This window comes from Nomascus leucogenys, chromosome 22a, assembly GCF_006542625.1.
Source record: "Nomascus leucogenys isolate Asia chromosome 22a, Asia_NLE_v1, whole genome shotgun sequence".
Classification (NCBI taxonomy): domain Eukaryota; kingdom Metazoa; phylum Chordata; class Mammalia; order Primates; family Hylobatidae; genus Nomascus; species Nomascus leucogenys.
Window position 1 is genome coordinate 37087963 of NC_044402.1, and position 19755 is coordinate 37107717.

The following is a 19755-nucleotide window of genomic DNA, read 5'->3' on the forward strand; positions in this document are numbered from 1 at the left end:
TGGTGTGAGAGGGCTCATGAGTGGCAGGGATGTGTGCTGCAGAGGCTCTGATGGCCACAAGTGCACGGAGGTCTCCCCTTCACGGGTTGCATCTGCTTCCCGTCAGTCTTAACCTCATGATGAAACTAACTTCTCTCTTTTGTCCTGCTATCCCTTCCAAATATTTTGAAACTCAATTTTCTATTTTAAGTCTTTCTTTGCTTGTAATATCCTGAGTGGTTTTTGTTCCTCTTACTGGAATCTAATAGATATAGAAGGTAATCTTTTGAGTGATATTTATAAAGCCCACTAAAATTGATCATGTAATCTGACAAAGGCAGTGTAAAAATAAAACTGAAAGCTGGTTTTATTAATGAATGCCAATGCCAAACGTATAAGTGAAATGCAATATAAAATATTAAAAACAGAATTTAATGGATAATTTTCAAAGTAATAAATCATGGGTAACTAGGGCTCATCCCAAAATCATTTATCATATGAATATGTCAAAGGACTACAAGAGAATGAAATAGCAGGTGTAAATTTTTCAAAGGGGAGACAAGTTTATTTTTTATGATAATGTGCTTTCATAGCACCAAAGAATCAGCTGAAGAGCTATTTAAAACAATATGAATATTTAATAAGGTGACTGGTTTCAAAATTAATTTATAAAATAATTAGCTTTTAATTTAAAAACACTAACTAGTATGAAAGAAAACATCTCAATAACAAAAGCAAAGAGAAAAGTAAAGTTGGAAATAAACTTTTGAAAATGTACAGAATTTACATGAAGGAAACTTGAGAACACTGGCAATGGGCATAAAAAATAACTGAAGATATGAAAAGATATATCTTGCTTTGTTGGTTAGAAGGTTTAACATTGCATAGATAGGAATTCTTTGTAACTTAATCTACAAAAAACATACTTTCCCATCAAAATACAAGCATGTTTTTATTTTATTTTCTGTTTATAGAATCTGACAAAATAATTCTAGAATATAAATTTAAGAAGTACTAAGAGAAAAAAGAAAAGTAATGTGGGTGGACTAGCTGTATCCAAATATAAAATGTACCATAAATGTTATAGTAATTAAAACAGTATGGCAATGATGCAAGAATAGACTTGCTGACAATGAAACAGAGCAGAAATCTCAAAATAGACTCAAGTGTCCATGAGAATTTAATATATGATACAGCTGACATTTCAAATCTTTGAAAATATGCAATTCTTAATATATAGTAATAGGATAATTAGCTACTCATATGATGTAAGCTTAAATATGCCAGACACTACTCTCTCATATCAAAACGAACTCCAAATTTGTAAAAAAAAAAAAAAAAAAGACAAATGAAAATTATAAATATTACAAGTGCGCGTAGGTGAACTAGTTGGTATTCTTTGAGTGAAGAAAGCTTTTCTAAGAATAAACATAAAACCTAGAAATGTTAAAAGAAAATAACTGATATAATAACATATTTTAAATTTTCTGTTAGGTAAGATAGGTGGATGGATGAATGGATGGAAAGACAGACAGATCGTTAAATAAAGTCAAAATATAAATAGAACACCGAACAAAAAAATACTTGTAAGGCCCATGCCAAGCAAAAGGATTGAGTCCCTAATTATTCAGAAAAGTACATTGAAATTAATGTGATAAACTAACAATTCAACAGGAAAATGTGCAAAATATATTAACAATAGTCAAAGGGAAAGAAATACAAATGTCTAATAGCCTGGGGATATTCCCAACATTCTTCAAAATTAATGAAATTCAATTTTAAATAATGGAACACACTTTTTCATGCATCACAATGGGAAAAATTAAATAAATCTATAATCCTATTACACTTTTAGAGAGTATAAAACAGTACGACCTTTTTGGAGGTAAAGAGGAAATTTCTATACAGACATCACAAAAAGAAATACCACAGCTGGGATTTTCCCTGTAGATTTCATTTATGTATGTATGTATGTATTTTTGAGATGGAGTCTCAGTCAATCGCCCAGGCTGGAGTGCAGTGGCGCAATCTCTGCTCACTGCAACATCTGCCTCGCGGGTTTAAGAAATTCTCTGCTTCAGCCTCCCGAATAGCTGGGATTACAGGCATGTGCCACCATGTCCAGCTAATTTTTTTGTATTTTTAGTAGAGTCAGGTTTCACCATCTTGGCAAGGCTAGTCTTGAACTCCTGACCTGGTGATCCACCCACCTCGGCCTCCCAAAGTGCTGGGATTACAGGCGTGAACCACCGCACCCGGCCTCATTTATGTATTTAACAAATATTAATGAACACTTACTATGTGACTTTTTCTATGTTAAATACCAGGGATATAGTAGTGACCAAGACAAAGTCCTTACCCTTACAGTACAATCTAAAATGTAGTGTTGCTCATAATGACTAAAAAACAAACAAACAAAAAAACTCTGAGTGGTAGGAGAATCTTTGTGTGTTGATAATACATACAACATTATGTCATACAATTATTAAGGAGAATAAGGGAAGTATAAATGTACTATTGTGGGAAACATTTATGAACTGCGTGACACAGAAAAAGAAGTCACAGAAATTTGCATAGTATGCTTTTTTCAAACTTATAAAGATTACACACACATACTCATATACCTACAAAATAACAAAATATCTGGAAGAATATATACCTCATTCAAGAGATCACATGTGGGAAGTGGTATGGGAGAGGAGGATGATTGTTCATCCTAACTTCAAAAAATTACAGATGGTTTAATTTTTTCCTATAGCTATGTATTACTTGTTTAATCATTTAAAAATCATTTTAGATCCTTTCAGAAAGAGATCTCTCAAAGGGTCTTCTGTACCTATGTCCACATTGAGATCTGTTGGTGAACTCCAAGTTCTCATCTCCACCTGTGGGGAATGGATTCCTGCCTAATTAAGCATCTCAGCCAGCAGGGAAGGTACAAGTGACTCTATTTGGAACACCTGGACTCTCACCGAGAGTTGCACTGCTTAATTATATGACAACCCATCTCAGCTAGAACTGATTTCATTTTTGAAGTTCAACACTTTGTAGCATTTTTTACTAAGCATTCCCTCACCTTTGTGCAGCCCTTATTCTGGAAGTCATGCTTGCCAATGTTTGGTGTTTGAAGGTGCCAACAGGGAGAGCTATAGTTTATTTTGTAATTCACAAATAATCATAAGGTGGTTATTTTCATAATCTACCCTTTTTATTCAGTGCCCCCGCCAAACAGGAAGAATCTACCGCCTTGACACTTCATGTTGTAAATAAACCTTTTCGGGCATCAATAGTGATCCCAAGGCAGCAGTGCTGTGGGCATCTTAAAACGAAACTTTCTTACATGGAAGAGGTTTACAATTCTGTAAAGGTGTTGTGATGGCGTTTATGTAGTCTGATATTCTGCAACGCAGTCATACCTACAAATATGATGGATTATATTTTAGGCACAGTGATTGTTTTCAGTGGGGGGAAAAGCCTCCACAGACGAATTGATATAGGGCTCCATGCTGGGTCTTATGCATTAATCATGAAGTATCATGCTTATGCAAATGTGTGGAAGCCCAATTAGGCAGAGAGCACAGAGCCCTGGGAATAATGTTATGGGCTATTGGGCCTTTGAAATACACTCCTTGGCCAAATTTTCAAAAGCAAAGCAGATTTGAGATGCCTTTTTACTCTTGAAAACAGGTGTACAATTGTCTTCTTAGTGCTTATTTCATGCCTTCAACCTTAAAATAAAGCTTTCTCCCAGTTGGCATGATTTTCCCTCGTAGCTCAACAGGAGCGATGGAAATTCTGAATCACTGACAAGAAAATAAAATGTTCATTCAAAATCTAGACGTGCTGAGAATATTGAGGATACATCAATATTTGGGGGTTTTGTCACACATTTTAAATGTTTCATATATTCAGTTTTCCTCTGGCAAAGTCTGCCATCTCTTATATTTTGTGTGATTAATCAAAGTATTCTGGTTTCTATTTTGCAAACCCTCTGCATACAATGCAAATATTGTGAAGGGAAAATACAAAATTCTGAGAGACAATCTCACACTTTTATGTATTACTTCCCATTTTCAAACTTTATTTTGCTAACTTAAACTGCTGACGTCTTACCCCTGGCTCTTATTTTCATGAGACATCTGTTGGAACTGCTCCAATATTCGAGGAGGATGTAGTGCAGGGTGGGAATGAGGGAGGATAAAAAGAAAGATTAGTTTACTATCCCCCATTTAAATCCCGCCATTTAAATGACTCTACCTAAGAGGGTCATTTTGAACAAGGGTATGTCTACACTGCCAGTTGCTAAGATTAAGCAGACAGGCCGGGCGCGGTGGCTCACGCTTGTAATCCCAGCACTTTGGGAGGCCGAGGCGGGCGGATCACGAGGTCAGGAGATCGAGACCACGGTGAAACCCCGTCTCTACTAAAAATACAAAAAAAATTAGCTGGGCGTGGTGGCGGGCACCTGTAGTCCCAGCTACTCGGAGAGGTTGAGGCAGGAGAATGGCGTGAACCCGGGAGGCGGAGCTTGCAGTGAGCCGAGATTGCACCACTGCACTCCAGCCTGGGTGACAGAGCGAGACTCCGTCTCAAAAAAAAAAAAAAAAAAAAAAAAAAAAAAAAAAAAAAAAAAAAAAAAGATTAAGCAGATACATTGGTAAATCCAGTGTTATCACTCCATGGTTTAGGAAAAAAGACATTTTAAAGTTTTTTTTTTTTTTTGCAGTCAGATATAATCACTACCTCAATCTAATTTAACAAAAGCTTCAGATACATATTGAACATTTTCTTATTTGATTGGAAACCAGCCTAGGTTCTCCAAAACTCTACTTTCTTCAGCAAAAATATCTAGGAAACCGCTGATTAATAGGTCATTTATGATACAATCCTTGCTTCCTTCACAACTGATGGTTGGGAGTGCGGTGAGGAATTGGCAGGGAATGGAGAGAGAAGAAAGGGGAGTGGAGATAGAGTGGAAAGAGGGGGAAAGACTAGAAGGTCAAGGGAGAAAATCTCTATAAAAGGACTTTCTGTATAATGTTTGGCAGTTGAAGCTAATGTCTGAAAAATTCTCCTTTGGAAGGAGAAGAGACTTCTTGACTTTTAAAAATAGTGTCAATTCACTGCTCTGTTTTTTAGAATGCTCCTGGCTATGTGAGTAGCACTTCCAATTAGATCTGGTTGAAAACTTTGTACAGAAATCTAAAGCCCTTCAAATGCAATTTATTACATTAGGCTGTTCAACAAAAGATTGGCCTCTCTTAGCCCAAACCAGAGTATGGCTTTGGTAAGTTTGTTTAGTAGATCTTTTTGATACAGATTCTTAATCCTGACAACAAAATTACCCTTTCTTTCCTCTCTCACTCTGTCTCAGTCTTTCCCTCTCATGCACACAGAGGACTCTAATAATTAATTTTTTTAAAAAAGTAGTCATTCTATGAAGACTATAGGAAAAAAAAAAGCTCCATGTGACCATTGTTTCAGTGGAGAAACTCATTTCTAAACATATAATTAAAAAACCAGGACTGGCAAGCAGACTTAGTAGGAAACACACTATATTTCCTACAGCTTTTAAGTAGCTATGGGAAGAGAGTGGCACCCACTTACTGAAAGCAGGACGTGCTACATTACTGGGGCCTCTGCCTCCATCTCCAAACCTGGAAGTACTCTCTTCCTCAACAGCATGGGCCTGAAATCAGAGGCCCACAAAGAGGGTGATCAAAGGGTGAAGAAAAGGCACACCTTTCCATGAAAACATCTGATTTCCACTGGAGATAAAACTGTTTAGGTGTGTTCTGTTTTCATAGTAACAACTGAAACAGCAACTGAATAAGTAAGGTGATAGAAAACTATGATGTCAAGAAGAAATTTGTTGAACAGAAATTTAATAAAAATGATACCCTTGAGTTTTCTTCTCCACGATCAAGGTTATAAACATGACCTTTGTGCCAATATTTTGCTTGTTTGCTTACTTCTTGTTGTTCTTGATTTTTGTGTTTACTATGCAAGACAAGTATCTCTTTCCTATATGATTGGGACTAAGGGAGCAGAATGATGCTTGGAACTGAGAGACATGTGCTTAAGAATATATAAAATAATGTGGTAAAACGGTAGTATTTCAGACTAGATAGCCTTTGCTGGAAAAGGTGATGCTCATTCCCCACAGAACTGCAGAGAAAGAAGAAAGGACACACTTAAATTTTCTAGAGTACTCTACCATCACCTACCACACATCTTGCCCTTATGCCAAATAAATCCTCCAACCCTGTTTGTAACTTATCCAAAGACAAAAACCTCATTATGATTCTGCCAGTTAATGGCCAGTAGGTTTGCTCCATCCTAACATAACCTTGTCCTTTCTCAGTCAGACACATTACGCTCTTCTGCATTTACTATCTCCACCATTGTTCCTCACTCTACTTGGCCTTTACTTCTTAATTTGAACAAATACTATGACTCTATAGCAGCAGTTCTGAAAGTGTCATCTGAGGACTCTTGAGGGGTTCTTAAGACACCTTCTTTTGAGAAGTGTCTGTTATGTCCTTTGCCCACTTTTTGATGGGGTTGTTTGTTTTTTCTTGTAAATTTTTTTGAGTTCATTGTAGATTCTGGATATTAGCCCTTTGTCAGATGAGTAGGTTGCAAAAATTTTCTCCCATTTTGTAGGTTGCCTGTTCACTCTGATGGTAGTTTGTTTTGCTGTGCAGAAGCTCTTTAGTTTAATTAGATCCCATTTGTCAATTTTGGCTTTTCTTGCCATTGCTTTTGGTGTTTTAGACATGAAGTCCTTGCCCATGCCTATGTCCTGAATGGTATAGCCTAGGTTTTCTTCTAGAGTTTTTATGGTTTTAGGTCTAATATGTAAGTCTTTAATCCATCTTGAATTAATTTTTGTATAAGGTGTAAGGAAGGGATCCAGTTTTAGCTTTTTACATATGGCTAGCCAGTTTTCCCAGAACCATTTCTTAAATAGGGAATCCTTTCCCCATTGCTTGTTTTTGTCAGGTTTGTCAAAGATCAGATAGTTGTAGATATGCGGCATTATTTCTGAGGGCTCTGTTCTGTTCCATTGATCTATATCTCTGTTTTGGTACCAGTATCATGCTGTTTTGGTTACTGTAGCCTTGTAGTATAGTTTGAAGTCAGGTAGTGTGATGCCTCCAGCTTTGTTTTTTTGGCTTAGGATTGACTTGGCGATGCAGGCTTTTTTTTCAAAAGAAGACATTTATTGCAGCCAAAAAACACATGAAAAAATGCTCACCATCACTGGCCATCAGAGAAATGCAAATCAAAACCACAATGAGATACCACCTCACACCAGTTAGAATGGCAATCATTAAAAAGTCAGGAAACAACAGGTGCTGGCGAGGATGTGGAGAAATAGGAACACTTTTACACTGTTGGTGGGACTGTAAACTAGTTCAACCATTGTGGAAGTCAGTGTGGCGATTCCTCAGGGATCTAGAACTAGAAATACCATTTGACCCAGCCATCCCATTACTGGGTATATACCCAAAGGAGTATAAATCATGCTGCTATAAAGACACATGCACACGTATGTTTATTGCGGCACTATTCACAATAGCAAAGAGTTGGAAACAACCCAAATGTCCAACAACGATAGACTGGATTAAGAAAATGTGGCACATATACACCATGGAATATTATGCAGCCATAAAAAATGATGAGTTCATGTCTTTTATAGGGACATGGATGAAACTGGAAACCATCATTCTCAGTAAACTATCGCAAGGACGAAAAACCAGACACCGCATGTTCTCACTCATAGGTGGGAATTGAACAATGAGAACACATGGACACAGGAAGGGGAACATCACACTCCAGGGACAGTTGTCGGGTGGGGGGATGGGGGAGGGACAGCATTAGGAGATATACCTAATGCTAAATGACGAGTTAATGGGTGCAGCACACCAACATGGCACATGTATACATATGTAACAAACCTGCACATTGTGCACATGTACCCTAAAACTTAAAGTATAATAATAATAATAATAATAATAATAAAAAGACACCTTCAGGGGGTTCTGAAAGTCAAAACTGTTTTTTTGTAATATTACTTTTCTTTCCACTCCTAGTCTCTAAGAAGTGTGCAGTTGAGTTTTGCAGATGAAATGTGAAGTGTGATATCACAACAGACTGAATGCAGATGCACATATGAACATCCAGCTGTGAGCCAGACATTAGTGAAATTTGCAAAAACGTGGAATCGAATCCACCTCACTAATTTTTTGTCATTTGGAAAATATAGTTATGTTTCATTAAATGGGTTTATTGTTATTTTAAGCTATTTATTAATAAATACATATCCTTAAAATTCCTGAGTTTTAAATTTATAATATGGTAAATATTAATAGATATAAACAACATAAAAAAGGCTCTTTGGAATCCTCCATACTTCTTAAGAATGTTAAGGACTCATGAGACCAAAACATTTGAGATCTCTCGTCTACAGGGCGAGCAGAACAGAGCAGCTAAAGAACGTAAAGCCTTTATCTCCAGTGCTCCAAAATATTTTCTTGAGGACATGAAGATTAAGTATAGGTGGTACTTGCTTTACAACGACTCAATTTATTAAGATTAGAATTCACAAGGAAGATAATTAGATGGTGAAATTCAAATTACAAAAAGGTTTTTCTGAGATTCTTTTAAGCACACTGCACTTTAACAGTATTTTAAAGAATGACTAGTTTTCAAAATTGTAAGTACATTTTCAACTTCTGAAGACATGTAGTGTGACCTGGTGAACACCTTGGCCTAATTTTAGGTAGATTTCATATAACATTCTTTAGATGTGAGAAAAATAATAGTAATTTAATTGGGTTTTAAAGACAATGAAGGTGAGAAGTCTATATCTGGCATTTTTTAACGAGAAATTTATAACGTAGAATAAGAAATAGAGAAAGTTAAAATGTGACAGGCTCTAGAAGAAAGAGATTAATATCATTTTCAGAACCAATTGATTTTTAGTGTGAGGTTTTTTTTCTTTAAAGGTAAAAATATGAAGAGCAAACCATCATCATAGGAGAAACTAGATTATTCTGTGAGATTTGAGGCAGAGTGTTGATGTTTGAAGTACCATTTTTAAAAATTAGAGTAGGGAAACTTGATTAAAATTGGTTTGGGGAGAATCAAGGATTGAGAAATAGAAGCCCACAGTCAAGGTTGGGTCCTGCAGACAGAGAGCTGTTCAACTTGGAATTAACAGATAGTTTCGGGGGCCAATGAGGAAAGACTGAATTTGAACTACACAAGAGCAAAAAATACTAGCTCTCCAGGAGAAAAATAAATGAAATAGAGTCATTCATTGTTTAAATCACATCCTTAGGCGATTTCATTGTTGCGCAAACATCAGAATGTACTTACACAAACCTAAATGGTATAGCCTACTACACACGTAGGCTATCTGGTATAGGCTATTGCTCCTAGGTTACAAACCTGTACAGCACGTTACTGTACTGAATACTGTTGGAAATTGTAGCTCAATGGCAAGTATTTGTGTATCAAAACATAGAAAAGGTAGAGTAAACGTAAAGTATTATAATTTTATGGAACCACTGTTATGTATGTGGTCAGTCATTGACCTAAGTGTCATTATGTAGTGCATGACTAGTGAAGGAACAAGTTAACTAGTTGCATCTAGTTAATAACAAGAACACTGTGTGTGTGTGTGTGTGTGTGTGTGTGTGTGCGGTGCTGGCTGTGTGGTTTGTGCTGGAGTAGCCATGCCCAGATGTTCCAATCCTGCAGCACACACCCTTGATGACAGAAAGCTGGTAGTACTGATGAACCCTGAAAGTGATCTGTCTTGAAGAGCAAGTCAAGGGGCCCAGAGGTATTTAGCCTTTAAGCTTCTCCTTAGCAGAAGGAGAAATGCATATATAGTTCCCTTATTTCTGGAGTGTAGTTCCTGTCCGCAGAGCGGGCATAGTCACCCCTAAAAGAATCCTGTTCTTGGCAGCTATTTAAAGTAAAATGTGTTCAGCAAGGTTTCCTCATTCTGACATTTTATTTTCAGCCATTTGGATCGGTTGACATTTGACTGGCTCTCAAGTTTACCATCAGAAGATGGCTTTTGCTTCCCTGTAGTGATAATACTTACTGAACTAATTTTTTATCAAATTTCTCAAAATGTCATCATCTTTAGCTGAGGAAAGGACAGGGAATGTCTTTCTTCAAATGAGAGCTTTTTGCAGATTTTGACATTCTCTGAACATAAAAGGTTAGAATAAAAAACTTTGGTCATCTTCGCCATAGGTGTGGCTATATACTCTACTTAAATTTTCTGTATAATTTGTCTTATTTAATATACAGCACATCTACATGTGGCTTGGACCCAGTGTAAAATCAAAGCTACTGAAAAACACTGAAGGTTTTAAATGGCTATACGACATGGTGGAAGATAAAGAGCTCCAGTCTTCCTGCCCACACGCTATAGTTCCAAGAAATTATGAGAAATGATCTTCTAAGCTGTAGTATCTAATCTCTCTATAAGTCCTAGATTATCCAGGAAATTTAGTCATTTAAAGCACATATTTATACTGCACACACGTCAACACACATCCTGCTAAATGCTGCTTAAGAATGTAAGGAAAAAAAATCAGACGTGGAAAGTGTATGTTGGAAAATAAAATTTAAATTGAGAAGCTTTACCTGACATCCCACTTGAGCAATTCATAAGCAAAAAAGCTGCAAAAAAATCTACAATTAGAACTTAAAGAGGAGTGTGGGGAAGAGAAAAGTAAAGTTCTGTGGATAAACAAACTAGGACTACAAAAGGCTTATAGACAAAAAAATCCCACAGAAAATAGCTCCTACTCTTACTCAATTTATGAAATTTTTTGAAGAATGTTTCAGGCATCTTTGGATATTTCAGAATGATAGGAAGCTTATTTATGGTAAGAAATGCTGGTGACAGGTACATACTTGTATATATATGCTAGGTATGTATAGTTAGTCGTCAGGTATCCCCTAGCAGAAGGTTTTCCCACAACAAGAAAGCAAATCTGGTGATTAGCATCTGCAGTAGATACTACAAAATAATCTCAATTTTCTTTTTGACTTTAGAGCCGTGAACATAAGTAATGTAAATACAGCTTTCTTTGTATGGAATTGTATGTCTACTCTGATTTTACTTAAATAAGCCAACTATATTTAAGTTGTTAAAATATAAAGAATAAATCTATGATATAGTAATACATACGTTTATTAATGAATTAAATAATAACATCTAGTAGTAGATCTATTAACTACAACAATATGGAAGTACTGGTGAACACAACCAATAGTTCATAATATCCACGACATTCCTGAGAGGAAGCAAAGGAGTTCTAAATAAATGGAGAAACAGCCCATAATCACAGACTGGAAGACATAATATTGTTAAGATTCCTATCAAAATTCCAGAAGTCTTGTTAGAAGCATATAAGCAAAAAAGACAGTAATCTCTGTTATTGTGGAGCCCTTGGGGGTAGAAGGAAGAGATGTAACAATTAATATAGTAAGAAAATAATTTGGTAGTTGCCAAATGATGAGGAAAAATTATAAAAGACGATAAGGGGTTTTGGGAAGTCTGGGGGTGGGAGGCTGAAATTTAAATAGGGTGATTGGTGTAGATCTTATGGGAAAAATTCCACTTAAGCAATGACCTGAAGGTCATATGAGAGTGAACCATGTACAGGTTTTGGGGGAGCATATTTTAGAGAACAGCCTGGCAGAGGAAACAGCCACGATACACACTCTGAGTTAGTCACGTGCCTGGTGTTTTCAAGGAGCAGTGAGAAGGCCAGGGCGGCCGCAGCAGAGTGTGCAGCGGTGAGATCAGCTGGATATGAAGTTAAGCAGTTTGTGCTGGGGTGGGGAGAGTTCCATGATGATGAAGAGCCGTGTGAATCACTGTGAAGGACTGATGCTAGTACTCTGGAAGACGTAGAAATCTACTGGGGTGATGGAAACAGAGCAATAAGAAGTTCTGACTTACCTGTTATATCCCAGCAGCTCAGGGCTCAAGGTGGGAACCCACCTGGGACAGGACACTACTCTGTCATTGGGTGAACTCTAACACCCCCAACATTCACTCAGACTGGGAACATTAAGACACCCCCAATCACCTAGTGTGCACATTTGTGGCGGAAAACCAGAGTACCTGGAGAAAACCCATGCAGAGATGAGGAGAATGTGCAGACCACATAGAGAGTGGCTCCTGGCTGGGAATCTATATATATATATATATATTCTTTTTTCAACAACGTTATAATGAAACAATGTTATTACAGGACCTACTGCACCTTTTTTTAAAGGACACATCACTGGTGTTGTGTTGAGAAACAAGGAGGTAAGTTAGGAAACTTATTATATACTCCATGTAAGAGATGATGGTGATGTGAATCAGGGTGATAGTTGTTGGAAGATTAGATATGGCCATATTATGGATCTAATCTAAAGCTTGGGCCAACAGAATCTCCTAATGGACTGGATGTGGCCTGAGAGAGAGGGAAAGTAAAAGAAAATGACTCCAAAGTTTGGGGCTGAACAAATAGAAGTTTGGGATTTCCATGAACTTAACCTTTATTTACTAGACACTTAGAGACATATGGGGGAAGCAAGAGTGGCTTATTGCCTTTGATGGCTTTTCCTCATCATTGGCATCAGGGAAGTTGGTGATGGTCACCCCGTTATGTCTTTCTCCAGATGGAATTTATGATGAGCCCTGATGAGAAGGGAAACTAACAAAAATGGCCATTTAAAAGCTCATTTGTTAATGCAATGTTTATTTCTTTGTTCTACCCATGCTTTCCTTTATTGTCTATTAATTGAGTTATTAAGTAACTTTCATTCTTTAGCAATTTCACTTTCTTTCATAGGTGCTACAGATGGCTACATATTCACTGTGAGGGACTGCACATGGTGAGGCTGGGTTGATGCTACATTTACATTTTATCAAATGTAAATGATACAAAGAAACCAGTGGAGACAGCAGGACAAGCACTTACGGTATGGTCGGCCCATTAAGGGGCCAGTGGTCAGCATGCAGTGGTCAATATTAAGGGTAATGTTGACATTGATGGTGGACAATAAGGCCCTACTTTATGTCATCAGTAGGTTCTTGAAAACTGTGACTTTAACTGAATTGATAAATATATTTAACAGAACTAATTTTACCATAGGCTAATTGATACAAACAAAAGTTTAGTACCTATGGCATATTTTTGCTCACAAAAAGTCATTAAACTTTTAAATAAAGAACAAAACACTTCTAATATTAAACATTGAAATAAATATGAGCTATGCATACATTTAAGAAAGATTGATAAAAACAAATCAGATAATAACTTTTTCAGTTTTTCCAGTTCAGCATCATGGGTAGCAGGAGTCTATCCCAGCAGCTCAGGGCTCAAGGCGGGAACCCACCCAGCCCAGGACACTACTCTGTCATTGGGTGCACCCCCCACACTCGCTCAGACTGGGAACATTTAGACACCCCCAATCACCTAGTGTGCACGTTTGTGGCAGGAAACCAGAGTACCTGGGCAAAACCCATGCAGACATGAGGAGAATGTGCAGACCACGTAGACAGTGGCTCCCGGCTGGGAATCTATATATTTTCATAACATTATAATCAAACAACATTATTACAGGACCCACTGCACCTTTTCTTTAAAGAACACATTATATTTGGCTTTCATTTCTGATTATTGTTTCACATATTACTCTTTGGAGTAATTAATAGAATGCCCAAGATCAACCTTAGTTCAAGGAATAAGGAACCGGGAAAGTCGCATTTTTTTTTTTTTTTTTTTTTTTTTCCGAGACGGAGTCTCACTCTGTCGCCCAGGCTGGAGTGCAGTGGCGCGATCTCGGCTCACTGCAAGCTCCGCCTCCCGGGTTCACGCCATTCTCCTGCCTCAGCCTCTCCGAGTAGCTGGGACTACAGGCGCCCGCCACCATGCCCGGCTAATTTTTTTGTATTTTTAGTAGAGACGGGGTTTCACCGTGGTCTCGATCTCCTGACCTCGTGATCCGCCCGCCTCGGCCTCCCAAAGTGCTGGGATTACAAGCGTGAGCCACTGCGCCCGGCCGAAAGTCCCATCTTGACAGCTCTTTGCATACACAGCCAGCTAGCACAGAAAGCCAGTTAATGAGTAGCCTTGCCCAGAATGTGGTGATAGAACATTGGGTCAAGCGTGTGGCTGGGGCTTAGATTCCTGAAGCAAATTGTCTTAGCTAGATGGAAGAATAGGAGAGGGAAGGAGCTCCACTGTGTTTGCCTTGAAACGTTCCTGCTTTACCTTCAAAACTGCTGACTTTATAGTTCAAAATATTTTAGAAAACCCTATTCTCTGAAACTACTAAGGGTTGTCAATAAGGAAGGAAAGAAATGGGGAGATAAGAAATGAAGTTTAAACCAAGAGAATGATGCCTGTTTTACTCTGTGGTGGGATTTTTTTGGATGTGTGTTTCCTTTACTTTAGTTTGGGGACTTAGCTTTAGGTTTTGAAGTAGGTAGATTCCCTCGGTATTCACCTATTTTTCTGACAATAAATTTAAATCTGTCCTAGGCTAAAATGTGGGCCAGAGAAAGTAAAGTTATAAAAAGTATGTATGTTTTGCAGGGGTATTGTGGACTTGGAAGTGAGAGATAGGAAAAAAAATTATTGGGATGGAGGAAAGAGACAAGGGGATAGAGGACAAGAAATAAAGGGGGAAATAATTTGGTTCCTTTTCCCCGATCGGTACAATTCTATAAACATTGGAACCAAAGTGAAGAAAACCACAGAGAACAGTGAGTTCCTTTTTCACCTTGTACAATGTGTAATTCCCACTTTCAGTTAAAGATATATAATATTAGGGCCAACTCCAGGCAAAATAATAAAGTCAGTGAATGTATTTTCAGAATCTTCCTATTCCTCTTTCATTGGTCTTTCACCTCCCTTTGGGTGCAGTCATAATATACACACTGGCACTCAATTCAAGCCTCCTGGAAATTTCCATGTGAGTGTGCTGAATCTTCTCTGACCTTCCTCAGAATATACTTGTACAGTGTCCCACGCTTTCAGTGCCTGGAATGTAACTAGAGTTAATGAAATCTCATAACAATAACAACAACAACAACAAGAACTCCACTCTAAATCATATGATTAAGTTACTTTTTAACTAGAGAATTATCTAGGTAATAAATAATAACTTCTAGCTAATAGCTGAGTTCTTAAATCATTCTAGATGGTATTTTCACTTTGATAAGATGCTTTTATGCCTTACCCAAAAGAAATAACATGGCCATTTTAGGCACTGTAAGAGAATGCTGAGAGAGATGTATTTTAATATCAGGGTTCTTTCAGTTCCCTTAATTCTGACGTTTAGGCAATTACCTGTTCAGGCCCAGGAAGCCATATAGGCAAACAATGAAAAGCCAGTTATTTCATGAACTATTTATTCCAGATTCTCTGTAAACTCCAGATTTTTATCACCAAAATGATAAAATGGGAAATACCTTTGATGAAGAAAAGGAATTTGAGATTCTTTATACTGGCAATTATTTTTAAGAGCTATATATGAAATTATAGATTCCTTAATCATTCCATTTCACAGGATTAAGATAAACAGGCTGTAATTACAGTAGAAGAAACTAATTTAAGACCCAAGGAAAACAGTTTGCCACCTTTTGGAATCTCCGATTTAAAGAATTTGCAACTTCTACCTCTGTGATCTTTAGGACCAGGTTTGGTAACTCTCTGGATTGGCTGGTTTGCATGTCAACCTGATGCCAAGAATAGCTCTTACATTTTTTTTCCAGTACTAGGATTTGGAACTTTTGGAGCATCCCAGCATTGTCTTTTCCTGACACAAACAAGAGACAGTAAAGATGGTGGTACTTTCTTAGTCGTGAGCTCCCTCAGGCATATCAAAAGTTAACTGAGATCCCTGCCTAATTGCAGAGATTAAATTCTCACGCTGCTCTTTTACAAATATTTCAAATTATTTATCTAACAGTACATTAGAGCTGACATGTTAATTGGTTTAGGGAGCCATGCATGAGGTTTACTCATATGTGACTAATTTCTAATACATTAGTATTTTAGAAAAAAAACAGATCCACTTGCAGAAAACTGGGTCTAGAGTCCAAGCATCCCGTGACTTCTGTTATGAGAGGGGCCACAGACACTGAAATCAGTCTGAAAAGTGCATGGGTGGCTAATTCCAGGCCTGGATGATAACTCACATGACCTCAAACACATCATTTCACTGCACCTTTCCTAGGGTTTTTCCTCCAGCAAAATAGATCTAATAATACCACATGAAAGCCTCATAAGGAAATTGGCAGGATTCATGAGATAATAAAAATAGTGGGAAAGAGTTGTTGAAATGACCTCAAGGCCTTGTATTCACACTCCCTCCTGTGATGTGGAAACATCTGACCTATCTAAATCCATTCTTTCAATGGCAGTTGAGCTAATACTTAATCTCTTAGGATGGAGAAACCATGCCTCCCCTGACTCAGATCTTCTTCTGCTTTCTTGACTTGGTGATCAAATTATCTCCCACAATGTTGAACCATATTTATATATATATTTTGGTGACAGAGAGATATTGCTATTTTTTTCCCGGTGGACATGGAAAACAATAGTATGCTTGTGAAACTTCACGGACCCTTTGGAAATAGTATGTGTTGTGGTCATGTTGTTTCTTATTTCCTCCCTCAGTCTTTTCCCTTAGGATTGTTTTCTGGTGAATGGGAGATAGAGCTGGACACATCAAAAGGCAGAGTCTGACAAGGAGCACAATTTACTCTTCACTCAGGTCAGTATCAATGATTAACAGAGACATCTGGTAGCTTTGTAAACTTTTTGTAGCTAGTTTTACAGTGAAAATATTTTTAGCATAGAACTATAGAGTATAGAGGTAAAGCAAGCTCATGGCATGTAGGAACTACTTGGAGAGGTTCACAAACTCAGGCCATAAAATAAAGTATTTTGGAGATATAAAAACATACAAACACACATATCTATACATAAATACATATATATATCATGATACATAATAATTTTCTCTGGGAAAGGTGAAAGGTCAAATGGTGTTTTATATTTATCAATACTTTTGTTCTGTGGTCCAGTGAGGGAGAAAAGAACATATTTTCTCAGAATTTCTAAATTATAGCTGGAGAAATGGAGTCATTGACCAGAGCCACAAAAAGTGAAAGACATTAGCTGCTTGCGTTAGTTGGGCAAATGGATTTTATACTCATTTTTAGAATGCAAAATGAGAGATATTTTAAAATTCACCTTGGGTTGAATTGAATTGTTCTTGGTCATTGATGTTCTATTTTGTACAATCTAATTAATTCCTACTGCTCCAGTCTGCACCCTAGGGTGATTTTAAATAAGTAAATATGTAAAGAGTTTTCATCTGCACTGTGATGTTGACTCATTGAGTGATCTTGGAGTCTAGCTTTTGTTTCTTCAGCCAGAATAGATTTCTTCTCTCTCTTACACCCCCCGACACATATATACATGTGCAGTGATTATTATATACCTATCTTACAAAATTGTAAGTGCATTCCTGCCAAAAGTTTATGTTTTCTGAAAGGCTAAATGAATATTTTTAGAAAACTATCATTCAAAATTACACAGACAAGCAATTACAGGAATATAGTTTTTTTTCCCTGCTATTTAGCGTTTTAAGAGCTATGGCCTTGAATATTCTAATAGTCATTTGATTTTAGTGTTCAATGTTACAAGTTCCACTTCTTCCAAAAATATAATTTTTAGAAAATAGTAAACAAATTCCCCCTATTTCTAAATGAATAACTTTAAGTATCCTGATGGGTCAACGATGTGGTAGCTTCTGTATTTCTCACTTTGCACCTTTCACTTCTTCAACAACCTTTCACTCCTCATATAGAGACTGGGGTCTCAAGCACATGGACCTTTTTTGGTTTTGTCCTGACATGGTTCTTTGACCCTTGAACTAGAAAGTGAAGTGGAAGAGAAAACAAAAACAAAAACTGAGGCAATTTCTTTTTGCTTTTTTTCCTACTCAATCGGATAAACTTTGATACAGCCTTTGTATCTTCAAGCTTCTAGGGAAAGCAGAGGAGAAGTTAAAAAAATAAAAAAAGAGGCAAGACAGGAAAAAATGGGTGATGAGTAAGGGAAGCTTGCAGCTAAGTGAGGAAATTAGAGCCCTTCAGTACCAAGTATATCTGAATGCCATTCTATTTCATTCCAACTCTAGACATCTTATTTTATTTTTTGTATAAATGTAAGGGGTACAAATATAGTTTTGTTACATGGGTATGTTCTGTAGTGGTAAAGTCTTAGGCTTTTAGGGTATCTATCACCCAAATAGTGTACATTGTACTCATTAAGTAATTTCTCATCCCTTCCATACCCTCCCACCCTTTTGAGTCTGCAATGTCTATCATTCCACACTGTATATAAAGATATCTTTTGAATATCAAATTATCATATTTTTCAGGAAAAAGATAAAGAGATGGCAGAATTGCCACCTTCTAAAATGTGTGGCAGGGTGAGTTGAGGCTAACAGCATTGGATGGAGGGAGGGCTGGATCATGAAACCTTAAGGTTGTGTGGATGATGTGGCAGATACTGAAGAGTCTCCAAGAGGCAAGGTTGAAAAAGAAGCCAAGTCAGTTTGAGTTGGCCAATGTAACATCAGAGGATTCACTGGTCATAGGTGAACATCAAAGCAAGCATGGTATCAGTAGACAGTGTATTGTCCTGCCATAGACCAGATGATGCTATCTGCGCATGCTTGTGGAACCAGGATGACACGAGTTCTCTTCTACCTTCGTCTCATGTTATGAAAACTCACAGGTACATGCCATGTGATGTTTGATTAGTATCTTGGAAAAAGAAGCAGGAAATAAGGAGGTTATTTGTGAAACAGATTCTTTTCTCTAAGAAATACATTATTATAAGAGGACTAATTTGATTTTTGAATCAGACTAAGCTTAAACTTCTATTATTTTTTTTTCCTGCTGCCCGTGGGATGTTGTCTTGAAGGAAGCTACAGATACAATCAAAGCAATATATTTTACCTGCATATCTAATTTAGTGTATTAAATTTTGTAACGCTGCCATGTGTGGTGGATATTATATGAAAAGGAGAGGTTCGACTACTACTCAACAGATTTCAATCTACTGATGCAATCATTTTCTTTCCATGGACTCCACCCAAACGATTTCTTCTTTTAAAGGCATGCCATTCTATGTAGTGGAGGTGGTGGGAACCTGCAAACATTATGTTCTGGATGTGAACATTCTGAAAATTTTCTGCACTATTTCCAATTTGTTTTCTTTTCCATCTTTGTACATTGGGGTTAACTAGAGAGCTTTAAAAGCACATCCTTTTCCAACCCTGATCAATTAATTCACATGCTGTCCGGGTTATTCTAATACTTAGCCAGGGCTGTGAAATATTGTGTTTAGTCCATGGGGGAAAGGCTCCTGTTAGCCACATCTGCAACAGTCTTCTAAATCTGGGATCATTTCAATACCATTAACATCACTGAGTTTCTGTCAACTTTTTTCTGCACATTTAGGAAAGGTTGACTTTCAAAGGCATACATGTTTTTCAATTCCTTAACATCTATTTAAGATTTTCCTTGCTGTGCAATGATTTGGCTTCTGATGTAAAGCCCTGGAGTTTTACTATGTTTTCACTCATATCCATTAATTTCTACCTCCTACTCTGTAAGGCAACTGAAATTTAGGTAAATGAAGAAAACCTGGAGAC